The following is a 20,846-nucleotide window of genomic DNA, read 5'->3' on the forward strand; positions in this document are numbered from 1 at the left end:
GGGAGTTGGTACAGTAGATTGAAGCATGTGCCCCACAAAGTCATGTTCAAGCCCTAAACCCTGTCCTGTGGGTGTGGACTTATTTGTAAATAGAATTTCTGAAGATCCTGTTCGGATGAGGCCAAACTGAATCACGGTGTGCTTAATCCAATAGAAGAAAGTCCTTCTAAGGAAAGGACACTTTGGACACAGAAGAAGCACAGAGAAGGAGACAGACAGATTGCCATGGGGCTACCAACAAGCCACCACCAGAACGCCACAGAGTTCTGGGAAAGCATCAACTGCCGTCACCTTGACTTTGGACTTTTAGTCTCCCAAACTGTGAGATAATAAATCCCTGTTTCTTCAGCCACCCACTGCTGTAGTTTCCACCGCAGCTCTGGGAAACTCAGAGAGGTGGGCTGGCTAAATCTGAGAGGAGGAACACTGAGGGTCACTAACTGGGTCCGCCTTGACTGACAGCTGGTGGTTCATTCCCAGCGTGTGAGCCTCATTGGGCTGCTACTGTTGCTGACTATGGCAGGTTCCTCCTAAGGATCGGTGTCCAGGGACACTGTTATGTTTTGAGGACCAGTGTGGCCTTCTTGAAAGAAATTTCACTCCTGGAACCAGAAAATGGTGGGCAGTGACCTACTTGTCTTTCATCCACTGAACTGATCTTGCATCAAATTCAGGCCATCTGGAGCCCTTGGTGGAGCTTTCCGTCCGGGAGGCGTAGTGGTTAGGAGCAGCCAGTGGCTGCAGACGCTACACGTGCTAGAAGCCAATGTTCATGTTGAAATTTTAGGCAGAGAGGTACTTGGATAAATTTTTTTTTTTCCCCATAGTCAACTTAGAAATCCATTTTCAGCTGCGTACAAATTTTTTTTTTTTTTTTTAGTATTTTGAGAGGGGAGGAAGAGGAAATAAACACATAATCATAGTGGCCATTTTTTTTCTTTTTCAAGAGCCAGAAAGCACAGCGTATGACAAAGCCGACCTGAAATCTCATCCACGTCAGCAGGAGGTGAAGAAGCCCTGATGTATTAAATTGCTTCCTTTCCTTGTCCTGGATCGTAGAAGGGAAGAGAAGGGAGGAGCAATCAAACTTCACTGGGACATTTAGGGAAAAAACCCCATTAAGATATGGGCAGTTGTATCTCAATTATTGCTAATAGAAGTAACTACAATGTGTTAAATAAAATTTGTAATAGTTTTCTTCTTTATGAGCAAGCAGAAACCTGCAATGATTTTCTCACCGCCACCCAGGGTTATTTCCCCATCCTTTAATCATTTTACGCTATATCTGGGTAACTACTGCCATCTACTAGGCTAATGCCAGGCTCCTAAACAATAAGGACTAACATTCTGCATTAGAACATACAACCTGGGAGCAGGTGTAGCTCAAGTGGTTGAGCATCAGCTTACCACATGTGAGAACTCAGTTCAATCCCCAGCCCCGGTACCTTAAAAATAAATAAATAAACAAATGGGAAAAAAAACCACACCACAACCTGAAGTGAATTCATTGAGTACATGGTTAAAAATCAACAAGCACTAGTGGCAATCTCTTGGTTAATTGATTATACTGTATTATGCTAGTTTTCATGCTCAAATTAACTGAAAAGTCGAGTAAAAATGTCAATATGAGTCACAGGGAAAAAAGCTAGAACATGTAGCTTCCAAATATAAAAATATTGGCTTTCAGTCCCAGCACAAAATGAGAAAATAAAACAAGATTTCATTTTTACAGGTCAGGGCCAAGGGTGCTTTCATTAAAAAATAATACTCTATAAACATGGAAATCAACCAGTAGTTCTCAGAAAATGTTGCAAGAGCTAGGAAGAAACTTGCAGGTGTTGACATTTTCACTGTATAACAAATTTTGGCCACCAAAGGAATTATTGAACAAATCCCTAACCAAAGAAGAAGAGGGAAATCTATTAGAGAAAATACTCTGAGCAATTCTTGGAAACTGAGAAAGGGGGAGGTGATGGGAAATTTGACTAGCGAGGGAAATCCCAGACTGAACACATCCATTTGATGGTGTGAGAAGAAAAGGAAAACTATATGGAACAGACAAGCATGTGAAAACATGCATCTATTGGAGGGTATTTAAAGGACAATTCATTGAAGGGAGTTACCTGAGAAACTAATGCTGGTGCCTCTGTCATCACCTTGAGCGTAAGGCAGACTTTAAATTATGCATTGGTACATTTTCATTTCATAAAAACTGCATCTCTGGAAAATTAGGTTCCATAAATTGAGAGTTTTGTTACATTAAGCTTTACTGCTAACTTTCCAGCAGTTTTAGAAGGGCAATTTATTTTAACCATTCAGAAATCTAGAACAGGCTTGCGAGATAAAAATGGATCAAAAGCTTGAACATTAATTCACTAAGTCTATTCGATAAGTAGTCAAACAACACTGATTTTTCATGAAAAATTAATTACATATCAATTAATAAATTTGTGATTAAATGCAGTCAACTTTCAATTATCAGCGCTAATGGAGAAAAGGCAGACATGAGAAACAAGACCCACAGAGAACTATGAAACCTCATTTCCATTTCAATCTTTTACCCCATTTCCATTTCAATCTTTTTATTGAACTAATTTGAGTTTTAAAAACCTATTCATTTCCTTTCTAGTCCTTAAATATACATTGATCAAGGGCCTACTAAGTGTCAGGCCCTCAACAGGGCATGCAGGAAAAAGAAACCAAAGCCATGAATTGGTGTCAGTTTCCTTTTATCACCATAGCAGAAGGCATAACATAAACTAAAATTAATAAAAAGAAAAAATGCTCTCAGTTGAAATAAGGGCATCCTTATTTCAATTATTCTCTAAAACAAAGTGTTTCACCAGCCATCATTCTTAATCCTAAACTATATATGAAGAAGAAATAGCAACCAGGAGAAATTGGAGAAAGAAGAGAAACTAGGCCAAAAGCAAAATATTTAGAAAATTAAGACAAAAGTAGATCAAAGAGTATAATACATTTATGAATAATACTGAAATTAACCCCAATTTTTCCTAGTAAATGAAAAGCTATAAAAATGGATTTAGAAATGTGAATGCTGTGATTAACAAGCTACGAGATAATGTGGTCAGGATATATGAATGAGACAGAAATAATATCCATTCAAACAAATAGCCAAGGAGTTAAGGCAGGAGAATGTGATCTAAACTCATTACTGAGGGACCAGACAAGAAAGTCTAGGAAAAAAGGAGCAGGTCAGGGCAATTAATGATGAGCTCCTTCTACAATTGTCGTTCTGCAAATATTTGAAGGGCACCTACTGTGGAGCGAGCTGCTACATGGTGCATCGTGGGAACACAGGCTCAGGCACAACAGAACCTTTGGGCCACTGATCGCTTTATCACTTACTCAGCACAAAGGGTCCAAAGGAGCAGGGGGAGATCCCGTCATCACAGGGCTCCTGGGAGGCAACTACTCGGGTCAGTGTTGGTGGACAGCCGCTTTATACACCCCACTTTGCGCTGGAGGAGAGAGACACCTGTACCGCCTGGGGGGGGGGTATTTACATTTATACAACCCCAGGGGGAGGGGGCCCTGCCACTGAGAGTTCTCACCCTCATAAGCAGCTGGGGCTGCTTGTTCCCCATTTCTGAATTTGAAGTGTGGTCAGGCCTTTTCATTAGAGCCAACATCTCCCTCAGGGCTGCAGACTGAAACTTGTGCACACAGCAGAAAAGGGGGTAGGGGTGGGGTAGGGCTGGGAGATGGCCACTAGGCATTTCCGCGATCTCTTCAGCACCTACTATGTGCCAGACACTCGTAGACCCTATCCAACTCCTAGATGTAAAATGAATACTTATTAAACCAGTAAATAAAAGAAGAAAGTAATGAATGAACAAGCCAAGGCTTCAGAGAGTCCACACACTCTTCTTGAGTACCCACAACCCTCCGCTAGGAACTCCCTTTTCCTCAGCTCTTGTTGGACTCTTTCTCTCATTTACCCATTAATAATGAGTCTTAAATTCCAGCTGCCAAGACATCAGATCTCACAGGCCAGACAAACCAAGTGAGCCCAAATGAACCTGGTCTATGGCTTTTGAGAAATCCAAATAAAGGCAGGCTGTAGAATTCCAAGAAATAAGATTAATGATCGTATTCTTAACTCTATCCCTCACGTGCAAAATGAAAATGTAAGCATTAGGTTTTCTGAATACTACAGAGGTGGCAGGCATCTTCCCTGGCTCATTCTTATCTCTCACATAGAGAAGGTCCCCCGTCTTGAGGCCTAATCTTGACACCACATCTGGCCCCTCCTCCTGACAGCACACGTGACTACCGCCTGCCAGAGTGTGATCTTGAGTAAAGCATCAGCGCTCACTCACACATGCGGGAGGTTGGATGCGAGGACCTTGCAGGGCTTGCGGTAGCACAGCCGTCCCCAGCTGTCTCATCGTGCAGCACAGGCTCAGGTTAACGTCAAACACGTGATGCCAGTGGCAGAGAGGAGAGGATGGGGAGGAGCCCTGGCTAAGAACGTCACTCAAACACAAGCCAGCAGAAATAGCATGGCCCCGACGTGGCTACAGAAATTCAAATCAAATTCCTCCGTAATGCAGTGTCTGATCAAGACTTCCTCAGAAACCAGGATTAAAGTAACAATAAGCTCTACTGACAGGTCTGCTTTTTTAAAGCTCCCCCAGATGACTGTGATGTGCCGCCAGGGTTGAAAACTACTACCTGACCGTCTTGAGATTCTAGCCCTTCCTCTCTCAGTTGCCTCCAAGCTCCAGGATGAAAATGACTGGTTTTTAACATAAAGAAAAGTGACTAGATAAGAGTCTCTCAGGGTGTCATGTGCTTTGCTCAAGACCAAGTGTCCCAGGAACATGCGAGAAATGAATGGGGGAAATCACAGGGTAAAATTAAGTTGCTGGTCAGAGTGGTGAAACCTGGCCCAAGCCTTAGTCAAGAGAACAAAATGATCTCTTTGGGGCCCTTCTCCTAAGCGTTTCCCTCTTCAAGGCTGTTCGATAGCCTGGAAAGCAAAGCCCTCTGCGAACTCCCCACCAAGTTACTCTCTCCACGTCATTGCCCTGTTTATTTCCTCTTCGGCACTCGTCACTAAGTAACTTGTAATTACTTAGTATATTACAGGAGATACTTTGAAAATTCCTTATACAGCTTTTCCTGTTTATTTTTGTATTAGACCAGAGTGACCACCTGCTTGAGGGGAGATGAAAATTTGTTGTAGAAGTAACAAAGAAAAAGGACCAGAGTGATACTCACTTCTGACATGCAAAATAGGATTATTCAACGAAAATAGCTTTACAAACCAGGGGGTTTGTAGTGAAAGGCTTTTGCAAATTCCTCTAACGTCCACTTTATTAAGGACCAGCAATGGAGCTCTTTTTCTGTTGTGAAAAAAGATCCCTTTCTCCCCTAAGACATCAAAGACAAGTTGCTCAGTGGGAAGATGTAATACAGGGGAAGTTAAAACATAAAACAGTGAAAGTCAAAAGCTTAAGGAAGATTTATGGGTATATATCTAAAAGAAGTGAAAACTAGGGCTTGAACAGATATTTGCACACCAACCTTCATAGTGGCTTTATTCACAAGAGCCAAAAGGTAGAAGCAAGCCAAGTGTCTATCAACAGATGAATGGATAAGGAAAATGTGGTATATACATACAATGGACTATTACTCAGCTGGAATAAGGAATGGCGTTCTGAAACATGCTATAATATGGATGAACCTTGAAGACGTGTTGAGTGAAATAAGCCAGGCACAAGAGGACAAATGGTATACGATTTCACTTACATGAAATACGTAGAATATGCAAATTCATAGAGATAGAAAGTAGAGTGTGAGGAATGAGGAGTTAATAATGGGTGCAGGTTTCTCTTTGGGAGGATGAAAAAGTTTGGGTAATGGATGAGGGTGATGGTAGCACAACATGATGAATGTAATTAATACCACTGAACTGTATATAATTAAAAGGGGTTAAAATGGGAAATGCTATGTTGTATATGTTATATAAAATAAAATGGTCACCTGCATTGGGTGTTGATGAGGAATCCCTTCCTAAGAAAGGATTTTCCAGAGGATAAAAACCATTGACCTGCCGCAGACTTCCAAGAAAATGAAACAATGGAACACGCCTTACAGAACTGCAGAGCAACACCTAGTGATTTTTTTTAGTGTAACATTTTCTGTGATCCATGTATCTTCAAAAAAATAAAATAAAAATAAAGGAAGAACACCTAGTGATAAACCAGTTTCCATCCAGGAGAGATAGCTTTTCGGACTGGACATACCATATTAACCAATGTCTATCTGCTTGCCACTCTTAAGAGCCCTTTATGGAAAGTGGAAGCTTAATGTCAGCTGATCAGAATATTGCCTCATTGGCTTCCACATTGGCCCTGTGAAAGCTCCCCCTTTCCATTCCCTCGGTGGAGCTCCTTCCCAGTCTCTCAATGGGATGCTGCCCAAAACTTGAATCACTCAATACAGCTGTGAGATCCAGAATTGCATGAAAAGTTTTTCTTTTAGCATATGTATGTCACCACAAGATAAAATAAAATAAAAAGTCTGGGCAAGTATGACAGAGTGGGAGAAAAGAAATGGTCAGAAGTGGTAGGCCAGCTTTGGATCAGAGGGGTAGGTGCTAATAAATGAGGATAGTGAGGGTGACACCAAGGGCAAATGGAGGCTCTTTAGATCTCTGGAAAAGACAACCCAACCTAGGGCTTGGCACCTTCACGCTGACCGTGCGCTATCACTGGGCAGAGTCTCTGAGTGGTTAGCTTTTCCGAGCCACTCTCAGTGCCCATCTAATATGAATTCTGAGTCAAGAGCAAAGAAACCTGACATTTTGGTTAGCCCATGCAGCCTTTCTCTGGATACACGTACCATTTCTGTCAGGTTTATTGAAATATTGAACCTAGTTTTACAACGTGAAACTGCACTGGACTGTACGTACTCCGGTTGACATTCCTCAGCATACTGAATTCCAGGCACCCAAGCAGGAGTCGGGAGCCCTTTGCTGACAAGCGCCAGCATTTCCCCGACCCCACCCCAACCAGTAATTATGTCTACACGTAGTTTGTTTATTCATTAATCAGCCACTATATCCTGAGCACCAGACCCTGGGATACATAAAGCTGATGCAGTAACTGCCCTGGAGGAGCTTACAGCGGGGCAGGAAAAGGTGACATGTAAACCAGATTATGGCAGAATGGGAGGAAGGAGGGCTTCGACCGGGAGTTCAGCAGTACCGGGAAGTGCTGCGCAGGGAGCAAAGACCCTCAAATGGAATGGGATGCTGTCTCCTTTCTGAGTGATGAAGAACAGGTCAGAGGCAGTAGCTGCATGGAAATTTTCGTTCAGCCAGAACAATTGTGGGAAGCCTGGAAAACAAATTTCTCCATCTTCAGAATGTGGATGTGTTCAGCTACTCAAGAAGGAACCAGGCATATATGGTGGACCAAGACAGAACTCAACCTTATGGTGTGGGGCAAGAAGTCTTCAAATTGTATAGAAAAAGGAATTGAGGGAATCAGTTGCAAAGCCTGAAAATGGGAAATGGAACAGGGGTTCTGCAAGTGTCTGTGAGTTGCCTCTAGGGCCTCAAGGAGCCCCAGAAAATGAGGCATCAGGGAGCAATGTAAATTCATGATCTGTAGATGCAGTACAGCTGCCCACTAGAGCTCTGTGGAGAAAGGGGAATGAAATGCTGCCTGATCTGTTTCTCAATGAGGTATTATCCTCTTTACTATTATTACTTCAACCAAACTGACACCTTATCTACCATGCTGATATTTCAAGAAAGACTTTCCCAGTTGAAATGGTTTCCTAGCCTCTGCTACTAGATTCTGAAAATAAATGCATAGTCCACAGAATGTGTATTTGGAATACCAAGGGCTTTTCTAGGTAAGATCTACTCTGCCATCTTTTTAAAACAAATAGGCTCTGTTGCACAAATACATTCATGCCAAACCATTTCTAAAAGTATACTTCAAGCTCCATAGATCATATTCGAGTTTCTTTTCCCATATTAGATGTCAATATAAATCACAGAAAGAGTAGGGATGGAAAAGATTGAACAATTATTTCACAATGCAGGATTTTTTTTTTCTAATTCCAGTTTAATTGGAATTATTTACCAAGGTACAAGAAGGAAAATGTTTCAAGATACATGTAGGAGGATATATAGGCACTTTTTTTAAGACCGTTGATCAACATCTTTGGCAAGCAACAAAAACATACTAACTCTCAATTTTTCAGAAACTGTTTATCCCAGTTTGTGTTCTTCTTCTTCCTGTTGACTGAGCAAAGCCAAGGAGAGAAGCTGGGTTCTTCACAGCCCTTGCTTCTTGGTATATTTGCATTTGCAGTTTTACTTCTATTACAGAGTATTTCCTTCAGCATGAACTATTTTATGTGCTAAGGTCTGAAATCTCAGCACCCAGTAAGCAACATTCTCTGCCTCTTATGGGTAAGTCCTGCTCTGCAAACCCAGAAATAAGTGATATTAGAAGGAAAGAAGCAAAATAGAAAATGTATATGCAATTAAGGACCAGAAGTCCAAATAGCTGGTTATGATGAACATGTATCCTTTTTCTAATGCTAATTCATTTGTTCATTTATTGGATTTTAAAATTGCACCCTATGCCCTCCAGCTTCAACAAAGAAAGACATCATTAAAATACTGAGATACAAACATGCTATTCGTTACTGTGTAAAAGAGCCATTATTATAGTGGCTTTTTTTTTTCCTTCAGGAAACTAGCTCTTTTCAAGTTATTTACCATGTTGCCAATGATTACCACACATTAATAATGATAATGATAATCACTGAGAACAAGCAACATGCTGAGGGATAAATAGAGCACAGAGCTAGTCACGGCCCCAACCTAAGCGAAACAATGATGGTTTTGTTTCACCACAGATTTCACAGCATGCAGACGGCGGAACTCAGGAAAGTCCTTACCCGTTATCCTCCCTCATCATTTTTGTTCAAAACTCCCCTTTCGCAATTCCTTGTGCGCAGAGAGGGTGTGAATTCACACTCGGCCTCTTGTGCATGAGCTGGCGCGCAGGCACCCAACGCTGCCGTTCTTCAGGCTGGCACTGCCTGCCAGCTCCCCCCAGCCGAGGGGGCCTGGATGTCAGTCCCCCTGGCTGCCCTCTTCATGGAATCTTTTATCAAGACACAAGAAAAGATGCCAGTCTGGCACTATTTTACAAACTGGAAGTGCATGGGGGCAACACAGACATGCCGTCTGACAATGAATAGCTAAGCTAATGCATTGACCTGGCGCCTACTAGAAATTAGCCTGTCAAAGGTGAAAGCACTGTAGGAGACGGAGCGTCATATGTGTGTGTGTCTGTCTATTTGTATGTGTGTGAATCTTTCAGTTTCCATAAATGCATATGTAAGTGTATAAGAAGAGTAAATAATAACTGAAATTCTCGGGCAGTATCTTGCCTGGATTAATGTGCACTGATAACATTCTGAATATAAATCTAAGGGAGACATTAGAGGCAAGACTAGAAATTGTATAATAGCTCTTTTCTGAGGAGTAATCTCTTTGGAATAATTTATTCTCACTATTTTTCTGGATGCCTAGAATGAAATACATCATTTGTTTTTATCATTTTAGAGACAATGCAAACTTAAAGTTCACCCCTACCCACCTCCAAACTGCAAGACTTTTCACTCCAAGATCATGAGGCTTCATTTTAAACATGAGGAACACAACTATGGAAGAAAAGTAATCGCCCTTCTTATTTCCCTTCTGCTCCCTCCTTGGCTCTGCTGACGATAGAACAGGGATCAGAAAGAAAACCAAGCGGTGTGGGTGGAAGGAAGCACTGGTAGAGAGCACACTATTTCATTGCCTTATTTCCTATTTGTCCCATTTGCTGGCCATCTGCAGAGAGTCCAGCGAATTAGAAACCTTCCCATCCCCATTCCCCACAGGAATCCCTAAAACATAAGCTTTGCTGAAGGCCACAGGGAAGGGTCATTTAACAAGAAAGAAGGAGAGAACTCGGTCTCTTAGCCCTGATTTCTACCTAGTCATTCCGTTCTCGTTACCTCTCTCCATAGGCAGTGGATAGAGACACAAACTCTACACATACACACAGTGTCTGTATGGATCGAGAACACATGCATACGTGTGAGAACGATCAACTTCTGCCCTGGGAAAAACACACATCATTCTGATATCCAAACACAGCCCTGGGTTTTGTATAATTATCTCAGCAGGGGTTATCTATGTGAATCAAAGGGTGAAATTTGGTCTAGACTAATTAAGTTTGTTTTTCTTTTTTTCATTTAGACAGTCGAGTGGTATTTCCAAAATACGTTCATCATGTTTTGAAGAAAGAATTTTTCTTGCATACACTTTTCAATTAAAGGTGCTATGAGTCCCTAAAGTAAGGACTTCTTTGTCAGTTCTTCACTGGGGTTATAGACCTATATCAGATCATTTCTTTCAGAGATATTTTCCTTCAATTTTCAGAAGGAGTATTTGGCTTTTTATGTAAAGGACCTGAGATTTGGGTCTTTCAACTTCCAATTACAGGGGGCAGATTGCTGCTGGACCTTCTGTAAACGTATGGGTTAAAAGCCTGTGTGTGGGAAGCAGACTTGGCCCAATGGATGGGGCGTCTGCCTACCACATGGAAGGTCCACGGTTCAAACCCCAGACCTCCTTGACCCATGTGCAGCTGGCCCATGCACAGTGCTGATGCACACAGGGAGTGCCCTGTCACGCAGGGGTGTCCCCCACATAGGGGAGCCCCACGCGCAAGGAGTGCGCCAGTGAGGAGAGCCGCCCAGCGCGACAGAAAGTGCAGCCTGCCCAGGAATGGCACCACACACACGGAAAGCTGACACAGCAAGATGACGCAACAAAAAGAAACACAGATTCCCAGAATGGCTGATGAGGATGGGAGTGGTCACAGAGGAGCGCACAGCAAATGGACACAGAGAGCAGACAACTGGGGGAGGGCGGGGAATAAGTTAAAAAATAAATCTTTAAAAAAAAAAAGCCTGTGTGGTTTTATGGCATGTCAGCTATAGTTCTGATTAACAAATTTCCAGCCAAGCTAAAACATTTAAGCAATGCCACTGCTTGTCTCATTTTGGAGGACTAGATTATTATAGTTTAGGCATTTAGATAAATCCTTGCTGTTTATACGTCTTCCCTCTGTAGAGACCTGATGCATAGATAAGGCACACAAGGCCAAATTATACACTACACTTTCTTTATGAAAAAATGCCTGCGAAATTTGCACTGATGGGGTTTATGAGGAGTTTATTGAATTCACTATCGGAAATTATCTTGTTCATTTGCTCATTTATTGGTTGTCTCTTCCTCTAAAAGGTAAGCACCATGAGATCACAGACCTCATCTGTCTTGTGCACTGCTGTATATCCAGATGAGAGCTGGGAGCTCACCAAATTTTTGTTGAATGAATAAATTTATTCATTCATCCATTCGTCCATTCCTCAAGCATTACAGAGGAGAAAAATGAGTCCCTGCCTTTGAGAGGCTCACAATTTTTTAGAGGAGACACAGACACTGAACCACTATGTTTCAAGTGGTGTGAACTTAGGGGAGAAGAAGAAACTGAAGATAGACAGTAGCCTTAAAAATACATACATATATGTATACACACACACATACACGCTAGATAGTGCCTTTACACGGATATCTCAGGCAAATATGAACACAGACACACTCGCTATTTTACCCACCCACGGATTAGCTGTTCATTCAATAAGTGTTCATTACGCCCCTAGGTAGCGCTGCCTTTCCTGCAACCTGGGAGCATGTCAAAAAAACACAAGGCAGGCAGCCCCCGGGCTGAGTAGGCTCAGAGTCAACGGTAAACTGGGGTAAAGTCAGGCCTGCCGAGTGATCTAGGAGGTCTCCATGGTCAGCCGAGGCTTCGGTTTGGGGTAGGCAGTTGGAATAGGGATATTTGAAATCAGGAAGACAAAGTACAGTAAGTTATCAGTTTTTATGTCAAACGGTAAGGCCACGATGTCCAGGGCTATTCGGAGAAACCCACGAGGCCTGTGAGGCTGATTAGGAGATAATTCATCCTTCTTCCCTTTGAAGTTTCCCAGTTTGGGGTGCCCACTTTTCCACATCGAAATCAGGACGTGGCCCTGAGCCCTAACTTCAGACGTCTTTAACTGTGCTCATTCAGCCATCCCTGGGTTCAGTACCTATGGTTCCAGAACCCCAGGAATGGAGGTCTTTTAGGTAATGAGCAAACCCAGGGCCAAGACAGGTTATCTCTATGTGATACGTGTGCAAATTTATTTCAGCACAGAAATAAAATTCCTTCTGCAAACTTATCTGGACTCTGAATGATGACTCAATGCACAGTTGAAATAGTTGCTTTGTTAAGTTGCTAATAACAATAATAATAGCTGATATTTATTGAGAGCTTATGTGTCAGGCCTCTGTTGTAGACATTTTCCATTGACTAACCTATTTAATATCCACAACTACCTAATAAAGTGGCTACTGTTACTAGCCTATCTTACAGATGAAGAAAGAGGCCAGAGACGTTAAGTAATTTGCTACAAATTACACAACTTCTAAGTGGTGGAATGAGACTGACCCCAGACTGCCTGCAAACCTAGCCTGATAATCACTACCATCTATTGAATGGCAGCTGTATGACAGGTGCACTACATATATTTGTACCTCTGTAAGGCTGTTTCTTACAGCAACACTGCAAGGCAGGTAGTATTTTCCTCATTTTGCTGACAAGGGCACTTATGGGTGACCCAATAAATTCTGAAAGTAGCCTGTGAACCCAGTCCATCTATCTCAAAGGCCTCTGCTCCATTCACTGCCACAGCTCCTCTGTGAACCAGTGGGTGCCGCTAACCTTGCCTGATTCTTGCTTTTCTATTCTTGCTTTATTTAGTTCTCATTGGTCAAAAACAGCAACAAGTTCTAACTGAGTATTTATTAGGAGGTTCTGTGTTCCTTTCTGAGAGTTATAAACGTTCACCTTCATATTTCACCACGTATCTTTCCAATGATGTTAACTTATATGCCTTCATTTGATTGTCACAACACTGAGCTGTAAAGGTGTATATTACTGTCCCTTGTCCTCAAATGAGAAAACCTCCAGACAGAGAACATAGATGACACACCTAGGGGGCTTGCACCGGTCTGCTCTACTTTCATTTACTTGCCTTTGTTTCTACTTCATGTAAACATCCTGAAGCAAAGTTTGATCTGTGGGAGAATCAAGCCAACAAAAGAAAATCAAGCTCACACAGAGACCATATGGATTTCTGTAACAGCCTCCCTACCTGCAATAATGATATCTGACAAAAGTCAGGGGGTTCCAGTTAGTAGAGGACTGGATACATGGACTTACCATAACCTCTTCTCAAAACTATGTCAACATGACAGAAAAGGCATAAAACAGAGCATAAACCCACTATCATAAAAATATTGAGGGAGAAGTTCAGTCTAAGAGGTTCAACATCAGAATAGTAGGAATTCCAGAAAGAGAGAACAAATAAGAGGGAATTACTGGAGAAATAATTCAAAAACAATTTTTCTAGAACTGAAAAATAAAAATTTTTAGATTGAGATCATCGACATGATCTAAATAAAAAAACAGACTCATGTGACAGGACAGTGTTATGAAATGCCAGAACCATGGGAATAACGAGAAGATCCTAAAAGCCTCCAAGAGAGAAAACCGGGTGACCTAAAAAGGATTAGGAAGCAAAATGGCAAAGCATTTCACAATAGTAACATTGAAAATGAGAAAGGAACAATGCCTTAAAAAGTCTGGGGCAGGGGACAGGGAAGAAAAAAGAAGTCTGAGAGAACCAATCTCTACCCTAGAACTCTAAACCCATCCAAACAATCAACAAATAGGAGTTAGAATAACGACATTTTCAGATATGCATCTCAAAAATATTTACTGCCAACGTGTCCTTTCTCAGGAAGCTACAAGAGAACATGCTTTATCAAAAGGCGGAATCAACCAAGAAAGAAGACATAGGATGAGAACAAGGAAATCGGTGATTTGACACATAAGTGGAGAAAATCTCCAGGACTGTGATGACGGGATGGTTCAGGAAGACAGTTGTTATCAGGACCAGAGAGCAGTCAGACTGGAGCAAGAGGAAACAGCGGGTTCCAGAAGCATGCCTCCAAAGCAAAGATGAAATTGATAGGCAAAGCTATGTCGGTACTGAGAGGCAATTTACACTTAAATTAAAATCTTAGGAATAAAGTAGGGATACACAAAATGGAGCAAAAGAAAACAATGCCAAACCTAACTCCAGGGAAAATTTTAAAGGTTTAAAAAGAAAACGGTGTTTTCTTACAATATACTTCACAACTCAGCTTTGAATAATATCAGCATGGTCCTAACAATATAAATATCGCATACTGAGTGAATAAAATGATGACTCGATTATATTGGAAGGATGGTGGGGGTGGTATGGGATGGAGGTACATAAGAGGTAAAATCCTTATGTGTATGGAAAAAAATAGACAACATTTAATATACAATGGAAACAATGGATTAGCAGAACAATGTTGCTGTTGTCTAAATATGAAGGCAAATACTAGGGGAAGCAGCTAAAAGAGGTGAAAAGAGCCTCTAGGGAGTGGAAAGCAGGGTGAGGGGAAAGAAGGCACAGGGAAACAGTTCTTCATGGAAACTGTTACAAAACCTATTGTTGCAGACCATTCTGCTCTTTGTCCTTACAAATAGAAATTCAGTTATATTCAGGACAGGAGTACACTGAATAAAAAGCCATGCTCCTCAGTCACTCCTGCAGCCAGATGTCACATATGACTTCATTCTGGCCAGTGGAATGTAAGCAGCAACTGTTGAGTAGAACACACCACACCCTTTCCCTTTCCTTATACCTGCTGCTTGGAATGCAGATGTGAATGGCTAGAGCACTGATCGCATAAGGTAATCTTTTTTTTTTTTTTTGTACTTAACATTTTTATTTCACTCTGCTTTGGTAGTACAAAAGTCTTACAATTACAAACCAGACAGTTAAAAATACATTTGACATTCAAAATGGTGAAAATTTCCCTTTACAAATTTTTACATCAAGGTGGTATCCAACTCATTTATTACACCAAGAAACTGTCCGTTGTTTGTGTTTTGCATGCTAAGTTTGGTGTGGATCCCCAATTCTAAAGAATGAGGGAAAGCACAAAACCTGTTAATATCAGTTGCTTTGGGTACACGAATCCTCATTAGATACAATAAACCAGTAAAAAGGCCTAAATGTTGAAAATATTGAATGTTTAATTTTTGGCATATTTGGCAGACAAATGGACAAAAATTGCTCAAATATTAGAAAATATTTCAAATTTACTCTTGGTATAAATACAACTTTAAATATTTTGGGTATTCTCTTGCCTGCTGAATTGCTTATTTTAAAAAAGGGCTCCAACCTGGATAAAATTAAAAATAAATTAAAGCTTCAGAATATCTTACAAATCTCATCATTTTGAGCACATACTATTTTTAAAGCAAAAAAAGTGATGCTTTTGTTTGTTTTTAATAACTGGTTTACACCATCCATATATAATTTACACTAATATATACACACATAAATTCCTGCATTGCAACTTTCTGGACCTCTGTGACATTTATTTCTATGCTAACTTTTTCTATTCCATGGTACATAAGTATATACATGGTAAACCTTTTATTAGTTGTCAGAAAAAAATGCACAGTGATTAAATTGAATCTACCATTCATTTAAAAGATTAGACATTTTTTTTAGCTTGATGCTGAAAACAGAATGGAATGAGTATATTCATAGTAACTATTTAAAATAAATTTTGATGGAAATCAACTTTTGGGAGTCGATGAGAAAAGTGCCTTTTCTCTTTGACCATGAGGTAATCTTGATTATGGAAGTCACATGCTAAGGACTGAGAAGCAGAAAACAGGAGGCTATATTACCGAAGCTTCAGGAACTACCAAAAAGCCCCTGGACTGACTACCACTAAAAATTTTTACTATGAATGAATAAATATTATATATTTAAGTCACTTATCTTGGGATTCTGTTAAATACAGCTGAAATTAATTCTAATACATGAAACATGAGGCCTACTAAACCATGTACATATAATTTGGATAAAAAATAAAAATGAAAAATTGTTGTTGGGGATGGTAAGCAGATGCTCAGCGAGAAGAACTGCTAAATGCCTACTTGAAAAACTTCTTTTGGGCCCTGAAGTTTCACCTAATGAATGGTGTTTCTTACTGCACAGACCTCCTTTCTACTGGCACGTCTGAGATGAAAAATACACTGGATGAGACAAATGGAATATTAGACATTGCAGAAGAAAAGATCAGTAAAGTTGAAGACATATCCAAAATTAGACTCTCATAGAAAAAAGACATTTTTAAATGAAAAGAGCCCCAGTAAGCTGCGGGATAACCTTTAAAACCCTGATATATATCATTGCAATCCCTGAAGGAGAAGATGAGGAGGAAGAGGACAGAAAAAAGTATTTGAACAATTAAAAGCTGAAAATTTTCTGTATTTGGCAAAACCTATAAATCCACAGATCAAAGAAGCTAAATGAATCTCAAGCACAAGGCACATCATAAAGTGCTGAAATCCAGTGATAAAGTGAAAATCTTAAAACATCCAGAGAAAAAAGGCATTATTATATACAGAGGATGACAGCAGGTTTTATGTCAGAAGCAATGCCAATGAGAATACAGAGAAGCAGGGGGCAGATGTAGCTCAAGTAGTCAAGTGCCTGCTTCCCATTTTTGAGCTTTCGGGTTTGATCCCCAGTACCTCTAAAAACACAAACAAACAAACAAACAAACAAACAAAAAAACAACTCTCCTTGGGGAGCAGATATAGCTCTAGTGGTTGAGCGTCTCCTTTCCATGTATGAGGCCCTGGGTTCAACTCCCTGCACCTCCTTAAAAATAAAAAGATACAGTAGGTGGCGGACTTGGCCCAGTGGTTAGGGCGTCGTCTGCCACATGGGAGGTACACAGTTCAAACCCCAGGCCTCCTTGACCCGTGTGCAGCTGGCCCATACGCAGTGCTGATAGGCGCAAGGAGTGCCCTGCCACGTAGGGGTGTCCCACGGCTAGCTGGCCCAAGTGTCATGCTGGCCCACACAGGAGTGCTGGCCCACATGGCAAGCTGGTCCAAGCAGTGAACTGGTGCAGCAAGATGATGCAACAAAAAGAGACACAGAGGAGACAAAATAAGAGATGCAGCAGACCTGGGCTGAGGTGGCACAAGAGATTGAGCATCTCTCTCCCACTCCAGAAGATCTCAGAATAGGTTCCCAGTGTCACCTAAAAGGAAGAACACACAGCGATTGGATACAGAGAGCAGACAATGGGGTGGGGTGGGGGTGAGGCCAGAAATAAATAAATAAATCCTTAAAAAAAAGCAATGAAGTTCTAATTCATGCTACAAATGGGTGAACCTTGAACACATTGTGTTGAGCAAAATAAACTAGACACAAAAGGACAAATATTGTACAATTACACTTATGTGAAATACCTAGACTAAGCAAAGTCACAGAGACAGAAAGTAGATTACAGGTTATTAGGAGCCAGGGAGGGCAAGTGTATGGGGAGTTATTTCTTAGTCGTTGCAGTGTTTCTGTTTGGAATTATGAAAAAATTTTGACACTGGCTGGAGCTGTGGAGTTGATAGCACAATATTGTGAATGTAACTAATGTCACTGAATTAGATACACGAAGTGGTTAAAATAGGAAATTTTATTTTGCATATATATATTACCATAATAATTTTTTTAATGAAGGCAAAACATATCCTTTTTAACATACAACTGTTGAAATAATTCAGCAGCAGTAAATCTGCATTATGAGCAATGTTAAAGGAAGTCCTTCGGGCAGAAAGAAAATAACAACAGATGGAAATTTGGATCTATGCAAAAGAATGAAGAGTACTAGAATTGTTAACTACAAAGGTAAATATATTAGAACTTTTATTTCCTAAATCTCTTTAAGATACTTGTCAGCTTAAACAAAAATCTAAAATGTATCGTGGGGTTTATAAATATGTATAAGTAAAATATATGATAGCATAACATCTAGGAAGAAAGGAATAGCATAATACCATAAAGTTCATATCCATTATGATGTGGTATATGACTTAAAGATTGGCCATGTTAAGTTAAAGGTGTATATAATAACCCTAAAGCAACCACTAAAATAAAACAAAAAGTTAGACCTAGTAAGTAAATAAAGGAGATAAAATGGAAGCATAATACCAATATCAAAAGAAGGAAGAAAAGGAAGAAAAAGGAAACAAATATGACAAATAACAACATGATAGATATAAACCTAACCATATAAAAAGAGGTTGTCAGACTAGATAAAAAAGCAATACTCAGTTATATGTTACCCACAAGAAACACACTTTATATATGAAGACACAAAGGGGTGAAAATTAAAAGAATTGAAAAAGATGTACCATGCTAACAGTAGTTTAAAAGAAAAAAAGCTGGAGTGGTTATATCAATATCAGAGGAAACAGGGAAGCAGATGTGGCTCAACTGATAGAGCATCCACCTACCACCTGGAAGGTCCAGGGTTCAAACCCAGGGCCTCCTGACCCATGTGGTGAGCTGGCCCACACACAGTGCTAATGCGTGCAAGGAGTGCCATGCCATGGAGGGGTGTCCCCTGCATAGGGGAGCCCCACATGCAAGGAGTGCTCCCAATAAGGAGGGCCGCCCCACGTGAAAAATGCACAGCCTGCGCAGGAGTGGTGCTGCACATATGGAAAGCTGACACAGCAAGATGACTCAACAAAAGGGACATAGATTCCCGGGACACCGACAAGAATACAGGCAGACACAGAAAAACACACAGGGAATGGACACAGAGAGCAGACAACAAGGTGGGGGTGGGGGTGGGGGGGAGAAGAGAAATAATAAATCTATTAAAAAAATAAGAGGAAATAGATTTCAGAGGAAAGAAAAATAGCAGGGATGAGAGGGTCAATTTATAATGATAAAAGTGTCCACTCATCAAGAGGACTCAATGATGCTAAATGTTTGTGCATCTAATAACAGACCTTCAAAATAGCTGAAGCAAAAATTGATAGACTTTTAAGAGAAAAATTTAAATATCTACAATTATAGTCAGAGATATTAACAGGTATCCTTAATAATAGCTAGAAATAGACAGAAAAGAGTAGAGGTATTGAAGATTTGACAAATGCTATCAACCAACTTGACTTAATTAATATTCATAGAACACACCGCCAAAAAAAACCCAGCAAAATACATTCTTTTCAAATGCATTTAGAACATTTACCATGACAGACCACATTCTGGGCCGTAAAACAAGCATCGATAATTTTTTAAAGATTTCAAGTCATAAAAGTTTGTTCTCTGACCACAAATGAATTAAAACAGAAATTGATAATAGCAAGATATCGGGAAAATCACCAATTATTTGGACACTAAATGCCATATTTTAAAATAATCCATATGTCATAAAATAAATCAAAGGAGAAATTACTAAGTTTTTTGAACTAAATGAAAATGAAAATATATCAAAATTTGTGGGATTCCACAAAAGCAGTTCTTAGGGGAGAAATTTATAGCCTTAAATATCAGTATTAGGAAGGAATAAAGATAAGAAATCAATGACTTTGACTTTCACTTTAAGACCACTTGAAAAAGAGTTGAAAATTCAACCGAAAGTAATAGGAGAAAGTAATTAGAGAAGATCAGAGCAGAGATCAATGAAATGGAAAATTTAAAATACATTGAGAAAATCAATGACACCAAAGACAGTTCTTACAGTAAAACAATAAAATTGATAAACCTCTAGCCAGAATCATCAGGAAAAAAGAGAGAAGACACAGATTACCAATATCAGGAGTGAAAGAGGAACTATCACCATAGACCTTGAAAGGATAATAAGGGTATATTACAAACACCTTTATGTCAATACAATTGACAAGTTAGAGGAATTGAACAAATTCCTTGAAGGACACAAATTACCAAAGCTCACCCATGAAAAAATAGAAAACTGAATAGCCCTACACCTACTAAAGAATTTGATTTTATAATAAAAGACCTTCCCACAAAGAATATTCCAGGCCCACATGGCTTCACTGGTAAATTTTACCAAACATTTAAGGAAGCTATAATTACAATTCATTACAAACTCTTCCTGAAAAATAGAAGCAGAGGCAATATAAATCTAAGGTCAGCATTTCCCTAACACCAAAACAAGGTTAAGACAATCCAAGAAAAGAAAACTACAAATCAACATCCTTCAAGAACATAGATTCAAAAATCCTAAAAAATTTTTTAGCAAATTGAAGATAGCAATATACACAAAGAAAAATGCATCTGGCCCAGGTAGGGTTTATCCCAGGAATATACTTTTGGTTTAACTTTTGAAAACTAATCAATGTAAATCATCATGCTAACAACTAAAAAAAAAAAAGAAAACCACATAATTATTTCAGAAGATGACAAAAAAGGAACAAAATTCAGCATATATTCCTGCTAAAAACGCTCAGATAACTATTAATAAAGAAGGGAACTTAATCTGATAAAGGGCATCTATGAAACGCCTACAGCTGCATCATGCTTTCCAAGTAAGATTAAGAACAAAACAATGTTCATTCTCACCACTTGCTTTCAACCTTGTCCTGGAGGTTCTAATCAGTGTAATAAGTGAAGAAAAAACATACATCTGGGTTGAAAAGAAAGAAGTGAAACTGATTTTATTTGCAGACAACATGATAGTACATTTATAAAATCTGGTGGAATCTACAAAATGGAAATAGAACAGTGAGTTCAGCAAGATTTCAGAA

This window comes from Dasypus novemcinctus, chromosome 1 (genome assembly GCF_030445035.2).
Source record: "Dasypus novemcinctus isolate mDasNov1 chromosome 1, mDasNov1.1.hap2, whole genome shotgun sequence".
Taxonomy (NCBI): Eukaryota; Metazoa; Chordata; class Mammalia; order Cingulata; family Dasypodidae; genus Dasypus; species Dasypus novemcinctus.